This window comes from Callithrix jacchus, chromosome 16 (genome assembly GCF_049354715.1).
Source record: "Callithrix jacchus isolate 240 chromosome 16, calJac240_pri, whole genome shotgun sequence".
In the NCBI taxonomy this organism is placed as follows: domain Eukaryota; kingdom Metazoa; phylum Chordata; class Mammalia; order Primates; family Cebidae; genus Callithrix; species Callithrix jacchus.
In genome coordinates, this window is record NC_133517.1 from 24,377,653 (window position 1) to 24,392,747 (window position 15,095).

A 15,095-nucleotide genomic window follows, 5' to 3' on the forward strand; every position below is an offset into this window, starting at 1 on the left:
TTGATCCACTATATATAATAAGACTATATTCAAACATTTTCAGGGTTATATACATTTTTAGAAGGAGAAAGTGTTCTTTGCTTCCATTTTTTTATCAGCACTAGAATGGGAGGAATCTAAAGAGCTTTGTTCATTTAGAAAAATAAAAATAGTAGAGCCTCATTTTTCACCTGTAAAATATTATTACTTCCTAACTCCTCTGACCCTGTTTGCAGCTCTTAGTATTGCTTTGCTTGTCAGCTATTTCTCAAATTTCTATGCCAGCTGGCGTTAGACATCCTGAATATCACACCGTTTATTCTCTCTGTGTGCTCTACTTTTCAATAACGATACATCTACCATTGCATTTGATTTCCTAGTAAGCGACCAAGGAGTTAGTTCTGATTCTCTGCTGTTCTCAACTTTCTGATCATACCCAACTCTAAAACCTTTTTCAGTCTTTGGCTTATAGTGCATAAGCTCATCTATTTCTGTAGTTTCCGTGGTAAATGTCTTTGTTTGTCTCTTTGTTTCAAGTCCCATCTACTTTGAACATATAGCGAGACAAATACTCTCCAAGCCCAATTTGTTCCATATGTAAATGAGATTAATAATATTGAATTAATTATTCAACCTTTTTTTTTATTTTTGAGATAGTGTCTCCCTCTGTTGCCAAGCACCAGGCTGGAGTGTAGTGGCGCCATCTCAGCTCACTGCAAACCCCGCCTCCCGGATTCAAGCAATTCTCCTGCCTCAGCCTCCCAAGTAACTGGGACTACAGGCACACACCACAGCACCTAGCTAATTTTTATATTTTTTAGTAGAGATGGCGTTTCACCATCTTGGCCAGGATGGTCTCGATTTGTTGACGTCGTGATCCGCCCATCTCGACCTCCCAAAGTGCTGGGATTACAGGCGTGAGCCACCACGCCCGGCCATCAACTTTTAAATATAGTACCTATAGGCCGGGCACGGTGGCTCAAGTCTGTAATCCCAGCACTTTGGGAGGCCGAGGCGGGTGGATCACGAGGTCAAGAGATCGAGACCATCCTGGTCAACAAGGTGAAACCCCGTCTCTACTAAAAAAAAAAAATAATAATACAAAAAATTAGCTGGGCACGGTGGCACGTGCCTGTGAGCCCAGCTACTCGGGAGGCTGAGGCAGGAGAATTGCCTGAATCCAGGAGGCGGAGGCTGCGGTGAGCGGAGATAACGCCATTGCACTCCAGCCTGGGTAACAAGAGCGAAACTCCATCAAATAAATAAATAAATAAATAAATACCTATAAAATGAAACGTTATAGAATGAAAGCCTGCACTGTCAATTCCCTGTCTGGTTACTCTGCCCATATTGACTACCAGGTATCTATTCTTACTCAATTTGTCCTTTCCAGCAGTGATACATCAAAATGATCTGAATACAGTCTACACTCTTAAATAATTGTATCTGGCTTATACACAGAATTTATGGTTTATCTGTATCCCAAACCTCAGCATCACGCAATATACCCATGAAACAATCCTACACGTGTACCTCCTGAATCCAAAATTTAAAAAAAGGAAGAAGACACAATACTGAAGTTGGTTATGTCTCTTGGTGAGACTACCACTGCTGAATCTGGTCCATGTTGAGCTTCAGCTTCCTCTTCTCTGAACTAGTGTATTTAATTACAAAACACACATGTTGGCCCATACACACACACAAACACACACACACACGTATATGTGATCTAATTCTGTACATTACATGTTTGTATCTGTTCTCTCAAGATAAACAAAATAGCAATGAAAAAGCTTTAAAATATGGATTATACCCTGAATACATGTAATGTGCTCCCTCCCACCCTCCCTTTAAGACCCTAAATAACAGACAGCCTCTAGTAGATCAAGCCAGAAAAAGATGCTAACTCTCCAAACTCATAGTCCAAACCTAGCAGAAGACAAGAAATAACTAAGATCAGAGCAGAACTGAAGGAGATAGAGACACGAAAACCCTTCAAAACATCAATAAATCCAAGAGCTGGTTTTTTGAAAAGATCAACAAAATAGACAGACCACTAGCCAGATTGATAAAAAAGAAAAGAGAGAATAGTGGCGGACTCTCTCTGTTATGGTGGGTTGCCTCGGCAATGGCAGGCTGCATCAGCAATGGCAGTGTACCTCCATAGGGGTCTAGTGCCTCAATAATGGTGGACGCCCCTCCCCCTCGGAGCAGCACCATCCTGGGTTCAGCTGTGCTTGCCATGAAACTCTCAACCCTGAGCTTTTCCAATTGCTGTTTTGTTTGTTTTTGTGGGGGTGGGACCCGCTGAGCCTGATCACCTGGCTCCCTGCCTCAGAGCCCTTTTTTTTTTTTTTTTTTTAAGTTGAATGGTTGACTCTCTCCCAGGTGTTCCAGTCACCTGCTGAAAGGGCGCTGAGATCTGTGTGATTTCCCGTACAGTGACCCACTGTGCCATCTGGAATCACATTGCTGCCCATTTAGTCAGATGAATGTGCTAATCTGCCTTCCGAAATCTCCAATTGCTGGTTTAACAGGGCAATCAAACCAGTGTACTTTGTACAGAGTGCTGCTGCACTGGGGCCCCGGCCCAAACAGCCATGCCAGCCAAACAGCCGGGCTGGCGGCCTGTGGGGCTCCTACACCTGGGAATCTCCTGGTCTGTGGGCAATAAAGATCTGTCTGGAAATGCGGCGTCCACTCACCATCTGCGGATTCACTGGGAGCTGCAATTCTGAGTTGGTCCTACAGCGCCATCTTCTCCTTTTCCCCTCAAGTATCAGATTCTTTAGCTTCCTTTTGCCTTTATTTATGAGACCTTGACATTTAAAGTAATAGTACTCATTGTCGACTTAATCATAAACATAAACACAAACTTGGGCACTTAGATCATGAAACTGTACTTTCTGGTCAGTGAGGAGATGCAGAACACACCTGTATTACTTTTTAAAAGTTATCAAAAGAACATAAATTTTGAATACATATGTGTATATAATAGTTTTTTTCCCCTCAGAGACCACATAGCTCTCTGAGAATACATCCACATGCAACATTTAATACACAGTGACAGACAGTAATTCTATTTTAAAAGTCCACAGAGCAGAGTCACTTAAATTGTTTTTGTTATTCTCTAATAAAATAAGTATAGAAATTGAGAGTATTTAGTAAATTTTATAGCAATTCAATAATATTTGTTGAATGAAAACAAATTCAAAACCCTTGACATATTTTTATATGCCTTTGTTCTATAAAGATTGTTGTTTATGATTATTGGTTTTTATGGTATTTTATTAAAACATTGGTACTTGAGAGATTAAAATTAAAGCAAAACAATTTTTTTAAGTAAAACAACTGGTCTTTCACCTCAGGGGAAAAAAAGAATTTTATGGTTTAACTATGTTATTTACTAATTTGTTTGATGCAATAGGCCTTATAATTATTACCCCCATTTTACAATAGGAGAAAATAAAATTCAGAGAATAAGTAACATTATAAAGTCTCACAGATGGAAAAGCATTCTGAAGTTGTAAATATGTTTATAGATTTTGAAACTTAAAAACATGTCTTCATAATCATCTGCTTTTAAAAGTAAATATAGATTTAAAGTTGGGCAGTATTGTTAATTTTAATTCCTGTACTTCAAATAAAATTAAACTGTGGCAGATGCTTATGCCCTTCAGCTTATTTGAAAGCATTCACTTGATTGCATTATTTTACAGCTGAAACCTATTGTAGTGCTTTGATTTTCTGATGTGAGGAGTGTAAGTATAGAAGGAGTTCAGATTCATTGTTAAGTTTTAAAAACACTGGTTCGAAAATGTATCTGCTATATTTTCATGTAGGCTGGATCAAAATTAAGATAGTCAGTTCCTTTCTATCACTTGCTATGACTTGGAGAAATGCTCATCAAATATGTTCTAAATCATATTTCATGTGTTGCTTTTGGTATTATATTTGTATGTAGATTATATACTGTATATATTGTAAGATTATATTGCATTGTATTCTGTACTGAAATGTAGAATATGTTGTGAGGCCTGAAGACTCAGAACAGCATCTAAATTTGTAAAGAATTGTTCAAGACTATAATTGTAATACTAAAATTTATTACTAAACATATTTAAACAAGGCCTGTATTTTTTAGTTGAAGAGGCTTTATAAATGTGTGTTTCTCGTTACAAGACAAGTACATATTTACTGCAGAATATAGAAATGATGTTGCAATGCCAAAAGAAGAAACTAAAATTACCTGTTGTTCCTTCATTCAAATAAAGGCACCATTAAATTTTGATCTTATTCACCATTGTTTTCTTCAGCATATCAAGCAGTTCTTTGTCCATAGCAAGTCTTAATAAATATTAGAGAATGAATAAATCAATTAGTTCATGAACAAGAAATGGATATATACTCATTTGACTTTTTTAAACAAAAATTAGATTATACTATAAGTATTGTTTTTTAACTTGCCCTTTTTTTCACTTAATAAAAAATCCCTAGCAATTACATGTACTCAGTATTCTCCTATGATAGCATTTTAATAGCTGCATCATATTCAAGTTTATGAAAACAGATTACTAACATTTGTTGAATTAGCATAACATATCTGCCATTGATATTGCCCTGCTTTGAATTTCTGCTGGATCCGGAAATATCTAAAATGCTTTGCAATTGGAGGCAATATACCCTTCCAGCCCTACCTCTTCTTGTCCCACTTGGGCAGTTACTTACTATTTCCCAGCAGTGACACCAAACTTTCTCCCTATGTGGGCTGCCCCATTTACAACACACTCTTCCTTCTGTCTGGAATGCTCATCCTACATCTTTTTCCTGAGAGCACATATTGCAGCCTTCCAAATTCAAAGCAAAGATTTCAACTTCTGGATCCTTTATCACAGTGACCTTAGGAATTAGCATAAATCACATAGAACAAGCCATCTAGTAGAGCTGGAGAAAACTGAAGTTTTATATCAATTCAGAAAGACAAAAAGGAGTATTTGACAGTCAAATCCCTAGGCAACATTATTTCCCTGTTGTCCTGTTAATAAGAAAAAACCATCTAAGACAGCATATTCTTTTCTTCTCTTCAGGAAACAGTGGCATTTAATTCTTCTCTTCTGAGGCCCCGTGTGATTGGAGAATGGATTGGTAGAGAAGAAAATGATGCGGATCCCCTAGCTGCTGAAATGCTACAGCCTCCAATTCCAAGAAGCAAAAATGACCAATGGGAAAGTGAAGACAGTGGCTCTAGCCCAGCAGGAAGGTGAGATGAGCTGTCTGCTAAGATGCTATATTACTAGTCATTAAAAGATACAGGGAAAAAAAATCCCAAGTTCATGGCTTTTATGAAATCCCTTTTAGCAATTTTTTAAATTAGAAAATTATGTTAGTCTCTACATAGGATAAAAACATCAATTGCTGTCTTTTTAAATGAAAGTTTCAGATCTGCTTTGGGGTTTTGCTGTTGATTTTTTTTTTCTTCAAATCTAGATCACCATATCTTTGCCACTAAAACCAAATAGAGAAATAATTTCAAGGATACACTGCCAGTCAAGACCTACTATAACAGTGAACAGAGAGTGGCTGGCTGTTAAGAATTGGAAAGGAGGGACTTCTGATGTACCAGAAAGCTACCGTTAATCATCAGGGATAATAAAAGTATTAAATGTATAATAGACCATAGGAGGCGAAGCTAATGTTGACCATAAAGAGAGAGAAACCTCGGTTAGAACCATTTAAATGTAGAGTTGATAACTATGATTGAATGTATTTATGAACACTTTCCTTTTATAATTTTTGAAACTGCTACCATTTGTAAATGTCAAAGTCCAAACTTTCATTTTACTCAGATCCCTGATGCTCAAAATGGTGGTGGGAGGTTTACCCTAAGTTCCCATGTGCTGCTAGTAGTAAATGAATGTTGAAATGTCCAGATCTTATTTATTAGAAAAACTATAGTCAGAGTAATACTTTTTTGTAATACCAGCTGCAACGAGTGAAACTCAAAACAAAAATGAAAACTTCTGCAAAGTGTCTGGGGTGAAAAATATGGTGGGAGGCATGGCTTAGACAAGCGCAAAAACAAATACTCATAAATGGAAATGTGACAGGAGCATAAACTTTCTGTGAGTGTTACCAGTTGACCAACACAGAAGAGTCTTTCCTATGCATAGCATAGCCACAGTAACTTGGTATTTTCTATGTTAAATTTAACACCACCCAATAACTATTCTTTCTCAAGGAGAAAATTGTATTTTCTACAATGTAATAGCTTTCAGGAGTTCTTTGCAGTGACTTATCACTTGGCTGGAAGGAAGGAAATTCAGAATACTTATTAATATGCTTCAGGCATATAGAAAATTGATTCTGTTTCCATGAGAAATAACTTTTAAATTATTTAAATAGTTGAAGTGTCCTGTATGAGGAGAAGAAAACCATTTATAAAGATCCATTTACCTTCTTTGTGAAATGCCAGATCAATTTTATCTATCAACGAGGGTAATTTTTTTTTTAATACCAGGCTTATAAAACCTACTGGACCTTTATCTTTATTCATTGGTAGATCTTCAGTTCTTAAGTGTAAAATAGAGAAATGTCAACTTTCATTTAGTCATAATAATAATCAGAACTATTTATTGCAAATGGTAGTGCTTCTATTTTCTTCCTAGCTTCAGGGAGCTCTTATTCCCACTTGACTACTCAATAAGGGAGAACCTTTTCTCTAATCCTCGTGGGATCCCTTACCTAGGAAACAGTCCATGAACATGTCTCTCAAATATTCATCTTAATTTTATTCAGCTTTTCCCCCCTCTATCTTTAAATTACAAATTGAGGTATTATACTATGACAGGAAAGAGCTGGTGAAATTCTGCCCAGGTGCCCCATTAGAGTAGAAAGAATACATGCATATCTGAATTAAATTTCAAGAACAGCAATAAACTATGGGCTAGAAACTATATTTTCTCCATCTTCTAATACAAAACAGGATTTCTGAATTTACACCTGCATTGGATTTGATTTGGGTGAAGCAGAAAGAGTTGGAGAAAATCTTCTTAATGTCTTCAGAGTCTGTAACTATAATATTAGCTTTTACCCTTAAATAGGAATGAATATGTGCTATACTTTAATGACTGACTGACATTAGTCAGTGGGGTGTTATGGCTCAAGAGGAGGCATTCGCATATCCAGGATGCACCCCTTGTATTCTTTGAACACATAGTGATATGAATTACCACTTAGAAGCTGCTCAATGTGCTTTGCATATCTTAATCCATTTCATCCTTATGAAAACATAATCTTTCAAAAATGAGAAAACTAAGTCCCAGAGTGGCTACATCCCTATTCCAAAATTGGATAGCCATTAGGTCACTGAGCTAGGGTGTCTTGCTTCAAATTCTGTGCATTTAAATGCTTTGCTCTACAGTCTCTCTTCAGAAAGCTGTTTTGATAGCATGGGGAGAAATGCCAGATATAGGTGAAGGGGAGGAAGGCAGCAAATCACACTGCCACGTGTGTACCTATACAACTATCTTGCATGCTCTTCACATGTACCCCAAAACCTAAAATGCAATTAAAAAATTAAAATTAAAATTAGAAAAAAAAAAAGAATGCTGTTATCCTTAAGCTGTAGGTTCAGATCTGGGAAAAAGAGGCCTCAGAGCCCTCAGTGCTCTTAGATAAAACCCCCTTGTTCTGATCTCACTCAACACTGTCTCCATGAAAACCCCTGCCTCCCTGCCTCAGGCTGCGATTTTTTCTTACTGGTTGTAGGATTCACAGGCTGTGGGGCTGGAGTAGAAGGTGGTGTCATTCTTTATACTCTGCTGCTTCCAGATCTTGCTCTCTCCTCCCTAAAACAATCTCCAGTTCTGCATCTTGTTCTGAATTTCCCAGTGTGTTAATTTCCCACACCTTCTTCTAGCAATAATTTGCTTACTGCCAGCCATTCCCCTTTCTCTGAATATACAAATATCCAGCTCCTGTTACTCTCCCCAGTAGCCCTGCTGTATTGGTGAAATCAGCTTAAACATCTTTGGTGATCCTTCCCCAAACCTGGCCTCTCACTTTCTTTGCCTACTCTTTGCTATGTATCTTGAATTCCACCCTACCTCCCCCATCACTCCCTCTGTCATATCCTAGACCTTCTCATTCTCATTATCTACAAATCCATGATGTCAATTTCAGACGTCTCACTCTGACTACCACCTCTCATCTTTCTTTCTAGTTCATTGCCTCTGACACTCAGCTTTAACTGAGACCCCCAAAACACTGAGACTGCCAAAGTTTTATTTTTTCTCATCCACCTATTTCTTCATTTTTTTTTTCCTTATTCAGGTTTATCTATGCCCCGTCATGGTAATCGGTCCCTTGGGTATGCCCTCAACTCTTCTGCTACTCTTTTCCTGTTGTACTCTCCTGGCAAAACTTTACCATGCTTAAATCTAATTCTTTGCCTATTCTGTGGCTAAACCAACCTGGGCTAGAGAAGGACACATGGCCACACTGGCCAGTGTCGTTGAATTCATAACCACTGAACTTCAGGGACACACTGGTACTACCCGGTGATGCAGCTGCACCTGCCTCCGCCATTCACAAGCCCATTCTCCTCAATGATGATGTCACGTTTTTCCTGCTCTTCTCCAATCTCCAACCTTTCCCCCCCATTCTTATTCTTAACTAATGACTCTGTTTCCTGTTTCAAAGAGAAAATAACTACTCATGAAGAACACCTCCATAAGCTTCCTCCAGTAGACTTTCTGTGCACCTTGCTCATTTGTGCATAGGTTTTCTGCTCTTCCCCATTGGCTATGGGTAAGCCACTCATGCTCCCGCCCAGCGCAAGTTCCTCCACTCAGTGCTAGATCCTTACTCTCACTCACCCATTGTAAGCTCATCACTTAGCTTCATTCCCAGCACCATTTCTTTCTCCTAGATCATTCCCATCACCATGAAAGTATGATGGGAATTCTCTCTAAAAAATGTAGTCTCCCTGGCCCCAGCTATTAATTAATTGTTCTCTTTCATTCACTTTACAAAGAAACTTCTCACAGTAGTTTTCTTATATGCACTGACCCCTCATTTTGCAGTCTTTTCCAAACAGAATGTTATTTCCACCATCTACTGAAAGCAACCTTGTCAATACCACCGGATAACCTCTTGTCCAAGTGGCCCAGTGTCATTCTAATGACCCCTGCCTTCTGTAATTCCAACCTCAAGTCTCAGCCCCCATCTCACTTTACCTAACATCAGTGTTTGAGATTTCATCTCTCAGTTATTTATTCCAGTATTTTCCTGACAATCCTTATCTGTAATTGTAAAATTCAAAATGCTCTGAGAACTAAAGTTGTTTTCATAATTCACTATAGCAAAACCTGATCGAACCCTGTAGATTATTTATCCCATTCAGGGGGAACGCTGATACATAATGATGTAGAAATACTGATGTATTTGATAACAGGGTGAGGCCACAGACCCTCCTGAAAATATTATATAATTTAGAGTTTATGCAACAGGATACATCCAGCCCCAAGGATTCTAGAAAAACAGTTATAGTCCTGGAATAAAATTCTAAGTTTATATTTGAATAGATATATTATTTTTCTACAAACAGGCATGTTTTGAAGATATGTTGGCCTTTTAGAAATAATTATGTTTTATAAATATTTGATTTATGATTATTCATATAAAAAATTTCAAGATGTATATATTGCTTTTGCACAAAATATTTACTATTAAACCATAATATATATATATTAAATATATATATATTTAAATATAAATATATATTTATATATATTAATTAATATATATATTAATATATATAATATATATTACAATTAAATATAAATATATATATACTAAATATATATATATATATATATACTAAATATATATATATATATATTTAGGTACATAATAGGCAGAAGCAGTTGTCACAATGTACATATAACATCTGCTTCAAACAGTTATACTTTGTGAATTATTATTTAACTCCTAAGGGGGAAATTGCCTTAAAGCTGTAACTGTCTTTCTACATGAAAACATAAAATATATTTGGTAAGCATAGAATATTATAAGTTATAATATTCTATTACCTTTTTAAAATTCATAATATAAAATTTAAAGTTATGATGGGAAATTTAATTGATTAAAAAGTCATAAATAGAGCTATTTGTCAGGCACTATTCTACATTTTTTAACCCTTTTTAATAGTTCAACCACCATATATTAGACGTATTACTATAATCTGCATTATGGATAACAAAACTGAGGAAAAGAAAGGAGAAACTACTTGTCACAAATCATTCATCTTATAGATGAATTATGTTTGATTGTCATTCAAAGCAATATCTATATCCCTTCTAGTAATCAGAAGCTAATGGGGCTAAAATAATACATGAATATTGTCATTTAAAAAAATTTAAATTAGATAAAATAATTTAGGTGTTAATTCTAGCTTAACATGTTAAATTTATCAGCTAAGAAATCCAAATTAAAATTCCATTTTGATTGTTTTTGTTTATTTCTCAATGAATAAAGTTGGTCAAGGAAGACTTTAACATTGTTCCATTGTTTCTTAGTTTAAAAGACATGTAATGCAATGCAGTGATGCAGAGGACAGATGCCACAGCAAGAGACTGGAGCTAAATAAGATTCTCCCATCCATTTTCAAGTGAATATTTATATTATATCTCCACTATTGAAGAGTAAAAATACTTTTCTTTAATCATTTGGAATTATATCAAGAGTTGCTCAAATTTAAAAATTACCTAAAAAGGGATGCATGTTTTCAACATCTTAGCAACAGTCCTATTTATGTGGGAAACTAAGCTGGGATAGAAGATAAAATTAAGATAAATATTGTTAACATGTGTATACTTTCATTTATTTGTTCTTATTTTTTTCCTCAACTTTTTACTTTTAAAAGTTTCAAACCACAGAAAATTTAAAAGTAGTAATATCAAGATCCACATTCCCTCCACCTGTATTCACCAATGAACATATTACCATCTTTATTTTATCTATGACCTATTATCTATATATTTATCATATATCATTTTCTGTTTTATTTTTTGCTGAACCATCTGAAAATATAGATTTTATATAAGGTTAATTCTGTTATTCTTCAGGATGTAGTTCTTAAGAATAAAGATATTTTCTTATGTACCTGTAATATAATCATATCAAATTATTTGACAATCCAACCATAAAGTTATCTAATGTAGAGTCCATTTTCAAATTTCTTCAGCTTTTCCAGTAAAGTCTTTTATGGATTTTGGTATATTTGTTTATTTCTTTTTTATCTAGCATGTAATAAAGGATCATGTGTGGAATCTAGTTGTCAAGTCTTTTGATTCTACTGTAATCTACAACAGTCCTCTGCCTTTTGTTTCTTTTTTATGACATTTACATTACTGAAGACTACAGTCCAGTTATCTGGAAAAATTTCCCCAAATCTGCATTTGTCAGCCATATTAAACATTTTTGGAAAAAATTCTACATAGTTGATGGGATGTACTTTCCTATTGTATTGTATTAGGAAGTACATAATGTCAATTTGTCCAGTATTATTGGTGAGGCTAAGTTTTATCACTTGGTTAAGGTGATGTCCACCAGATTTTTCCAGTGTAAAGATAACCATTGCCTTTTCTAATTAACACGTCATGTGTCACTTCTGTTTGGACAAGATAACACAGAGTAATTACATTTTTCTGTCCCTCACTACATACCCCTATAAACGCTGAAATAAAGCCAAAGGCACCAAAAGAGAACCGTGACAAGGGTAAAGAGGAAGGTGGAATGGTTAGGAACCTGAGGACTGGAGAAATAGCATAGCAGCAGGGGCACCTTGTAATTCTCCCCTGAACAGAATAACTGGCATTTCCCTGCTCCTAGACTAGCAAGAAAAGTTGGCCAATGTAGGTTTTTTCCCCCTGATTGAACAGTAGCCACACCAACAAATCTGGGAGAAGCCAGAGACACAGGCCAGAAGAATTGACTATTCTCACTGATAATAAATGGTTAGGGGACATGCTTTCCTTCCCTTCCGCACTTGAGACTGACTCCCTTTCCCCACAAAAGTTGGAGGAGAGCTGAGTGGCTACAATAAATCGAACTCATTGGCAAGAAAGAATCTACCTCAAAACATCAGGAAGGAAGAAAGTAAAACAGAAAGAGCAGAAATAAGCGTATATACAACGGACTATCTTCACGAGTTTTAGAAATTATATTTATTGAAATAAAAATTATAACATCATCTGATAATAATATTAAAAAGTAGGGAAACTAAAGAGTCCAAAATGGAAATAAGGTATCCATATTTCACTCCAAGTGGTAAACGTTGATACTAATATAATAGTCTATTGAATACACACACGCACACACAGTAACAGGAAGAGCAGTCACTAGTAAAACTATACAAAGAGATAGACTCAAAAGGACTATAAATAAAAGCAAGATAATTCAATGAAAGAGAGAATAGTCTTTTTAACAAATGATGTTGAGACAACTATATACACATGCAAAAAAATTAAAGTTGAGAATTTTTAAACATCTTAGCATAATATTTTAAAATATTTATTCAATTGAGTATGCTTTTCTTAACATGCACTTGCTTTGGTAAATCAAGGACTAACAATCTGGACTTTCTAGCTTCTCTTTAAAAATCAGAAAACAACCAAGTAGACTTTAATTTCCACATGGCAACAATAGGTAGGAGTAAATTAACACCTTCCCTCTTAAATGAGCCAGATTTCAGTTTCCCCATACTCACTTGGGAATTCCTTAGCAAGGTACAAATGGGTGTCCAAGAAAGACAGTATTTCCATTATCCTTGGAGAAAACTTTAGTAACATGTCCATGTATTTGCATAATAACCAAATGGAAATTTATTTGTAGATTTTCTTTACATAACACAGCAAATTAACATTTAAATATTTCTTCAGTTTAAAGATGGAGCCTAAGACTAAAGGATTAAAACAGCAGCAACAGCAACATAAGAAACTCCTGGCCGCGATGCTCTCTCAAGATTCTTTTGAGTCCATCCACAGCCCTACCCCATCCGTAACAGAAGAAGATATTGATAATGAAGATGATGCAATGGAATTGCTGGGTAATTTTAAAAATTAATAATTTCTCATTTTCTTTTCTGGCATTGTAAAAAATGTGTAGTGACTAAGAGATTTTAGAAGCTTTGAGTAGCCTTGTCTAGGGAAACCATTTAGTACATATTTTATTTACATTAGATGCTCATAATGTTGCATGTAAGAACTAAATTGAAATAACCTAAGCATGTGAATACTTATTAGACTGTATTTTGTGCTTTGTGTATGCTGCACTTTACCTTCTGATTACATCATCAAGCTCTATTCTGTGTGCAACTGTGATCAGAATTCAAGTCTGTCTGCTTTACTCTCTGATAATAATTACCTTGTTTATATCTATTGTCTATAAACTATAACCAAAGTACGTATTTCAACCCCACCCTAAAATGTTCCTCTGTTATTTTGAGGATGCTTTAGAAAAATAGAATAAAGTTTAAAGAGGCAGATAGTAAATTCATGTTTTATGTTTTCCAAAAATTACAGGAAAGTTTGCAGAGATTTCAGACTTTCTTCAGGTCTGTTACTTTCACGAAAACATTTTTAATCTTATATATGTAGGATATCTTTTTATATTTTTTAATGTAGTATATGTATGTTTTTGCTTCATCAGAAATCTCTTCATATAAATTTTTAAAGTGAACTTCTCCTTGGAACATCCTTTTTCTGAAGGAAGAAGATGAAATGTTATTTCAGAGTGATTCACATATAAAACAATGAGTTTTTAAATCAATGGTTTCAATTATTCTATGAAAAATAAAGAGTATAAATTTCAAATATTTGGTAACAATATGATGTATTTTATTTAGAAAGAGAACAAATAATATAATTATTTGAAAGCCTTAAACATGTTTTACATATAGAATGGAATCTCAGAAAATACAGCCATTTTCTAAAGTTTTTTTTTTTAAAAAAATGAGATTCCTTGGTTTTAAGTGTTTATGGCAGTAAAATACTATCATTATAAAAAATGATATATTGTCTTTATGCATAGGCCTACAAAGGTGTCAGTGGTGACAGGTTTGAAAGCTGTTTTCTGATGCTGTAAAAACTGCATTCATACTGGCATTAAGGAGACTGTGACATGGCATTTTCACTACATGCTGTTGGTCTCTTCCAGTTGGGTCTTATCCTCACCTCCAGATCATTAACGTGGCAGATGTGCTGTATGTGGCAGTGGTAGCTTCATTCAACAAACATTTACTGAGCATGTACTATATGCTAGGTACTTGGCTTGGGTCTGGGAACATAAAAATAAAATCATCTTGATCTGTGTTTGAAGGAATTTTACATTGTGATGTTCCACAAACAAATGTAAATACGCCATTCTAATAGGGTTTGCTGCCTGCACTAATTGGATGAAGCACAAAGTTGTACATAAGGGTAACACCTAAAGTAGAAGAGGTGAGAGGCAGTGATCAAGGAATGTTTCCTAGAGAAGATGATTCCTCTGGTTAGTCCTGAAGAGCAAGCTCAGCAGTCAGGGTGTGGTCATTGTAGGTTTGTTCGTGTAGGTATGGGCTCTTTTGTGGTTGTGCTCCATAACTATACATGTAAATGGTTCCTCTGCTTTGGTCAGTAACAGGGAAGAGGCAAGTGAGATCCAGGGTTTCTTTTAGGAGATGCAGGTGTCCATACCAAGCCAGTTCTCCCTAGATCTCAGCTGCCCTGCCTGAAGGTTTCAGTTTCCCAAGAAGCTGAAGACCAAGAATTGAGTCTTGGAGACTACCTAATGATGAGCAAGTAATAACTAGTCCTCATTAATTATTTAGACATTTCAGCCTGTGGTCTGAGCAAGTTTAATAATAAGAAATATTTGAAGGTTTGGACTTTCTCCATGTAATTCCACATATCTCGGCACAGGTGGCAAGCAGTGTAATAATGTTGGTCTCTAGGTCATGAGATTATCCTGTGATAGCTTGGAATGTTACAAGTCCACTGGGCTTTTCCCTAAAATAATGCCATATTCAATTTCCTGTTTTTGAAACCAACTCCAATGAAACACATGTGATTATGTCT

At 35.6% G+C, this 15,095-nt stretch overlaps 1 non-coding gene across 1 annotated transcript in view; it reads left to right on the forward strand.

Annotated features, from left to right (window-relative positions):
* C16H8orf34 (uncharacterized protein C8orf34) overlaps nt 1-15,095 on the forward strand; it is a 451,907-nt gene that overhangs the window by 186,440 nt on the left and 250,372 nt on the right. The window contains exons 6-7 of the transcript XR_144469.6: nt 5,067-5,239; nt 12,921-13,087. This is a non-coding gene — a transcript (uncharacterized protein C8orf34). The remainder of the gene's footprint in view (nt 1-5,066; nt 5,240-12,920; nt 13,088-15,095) is intronic.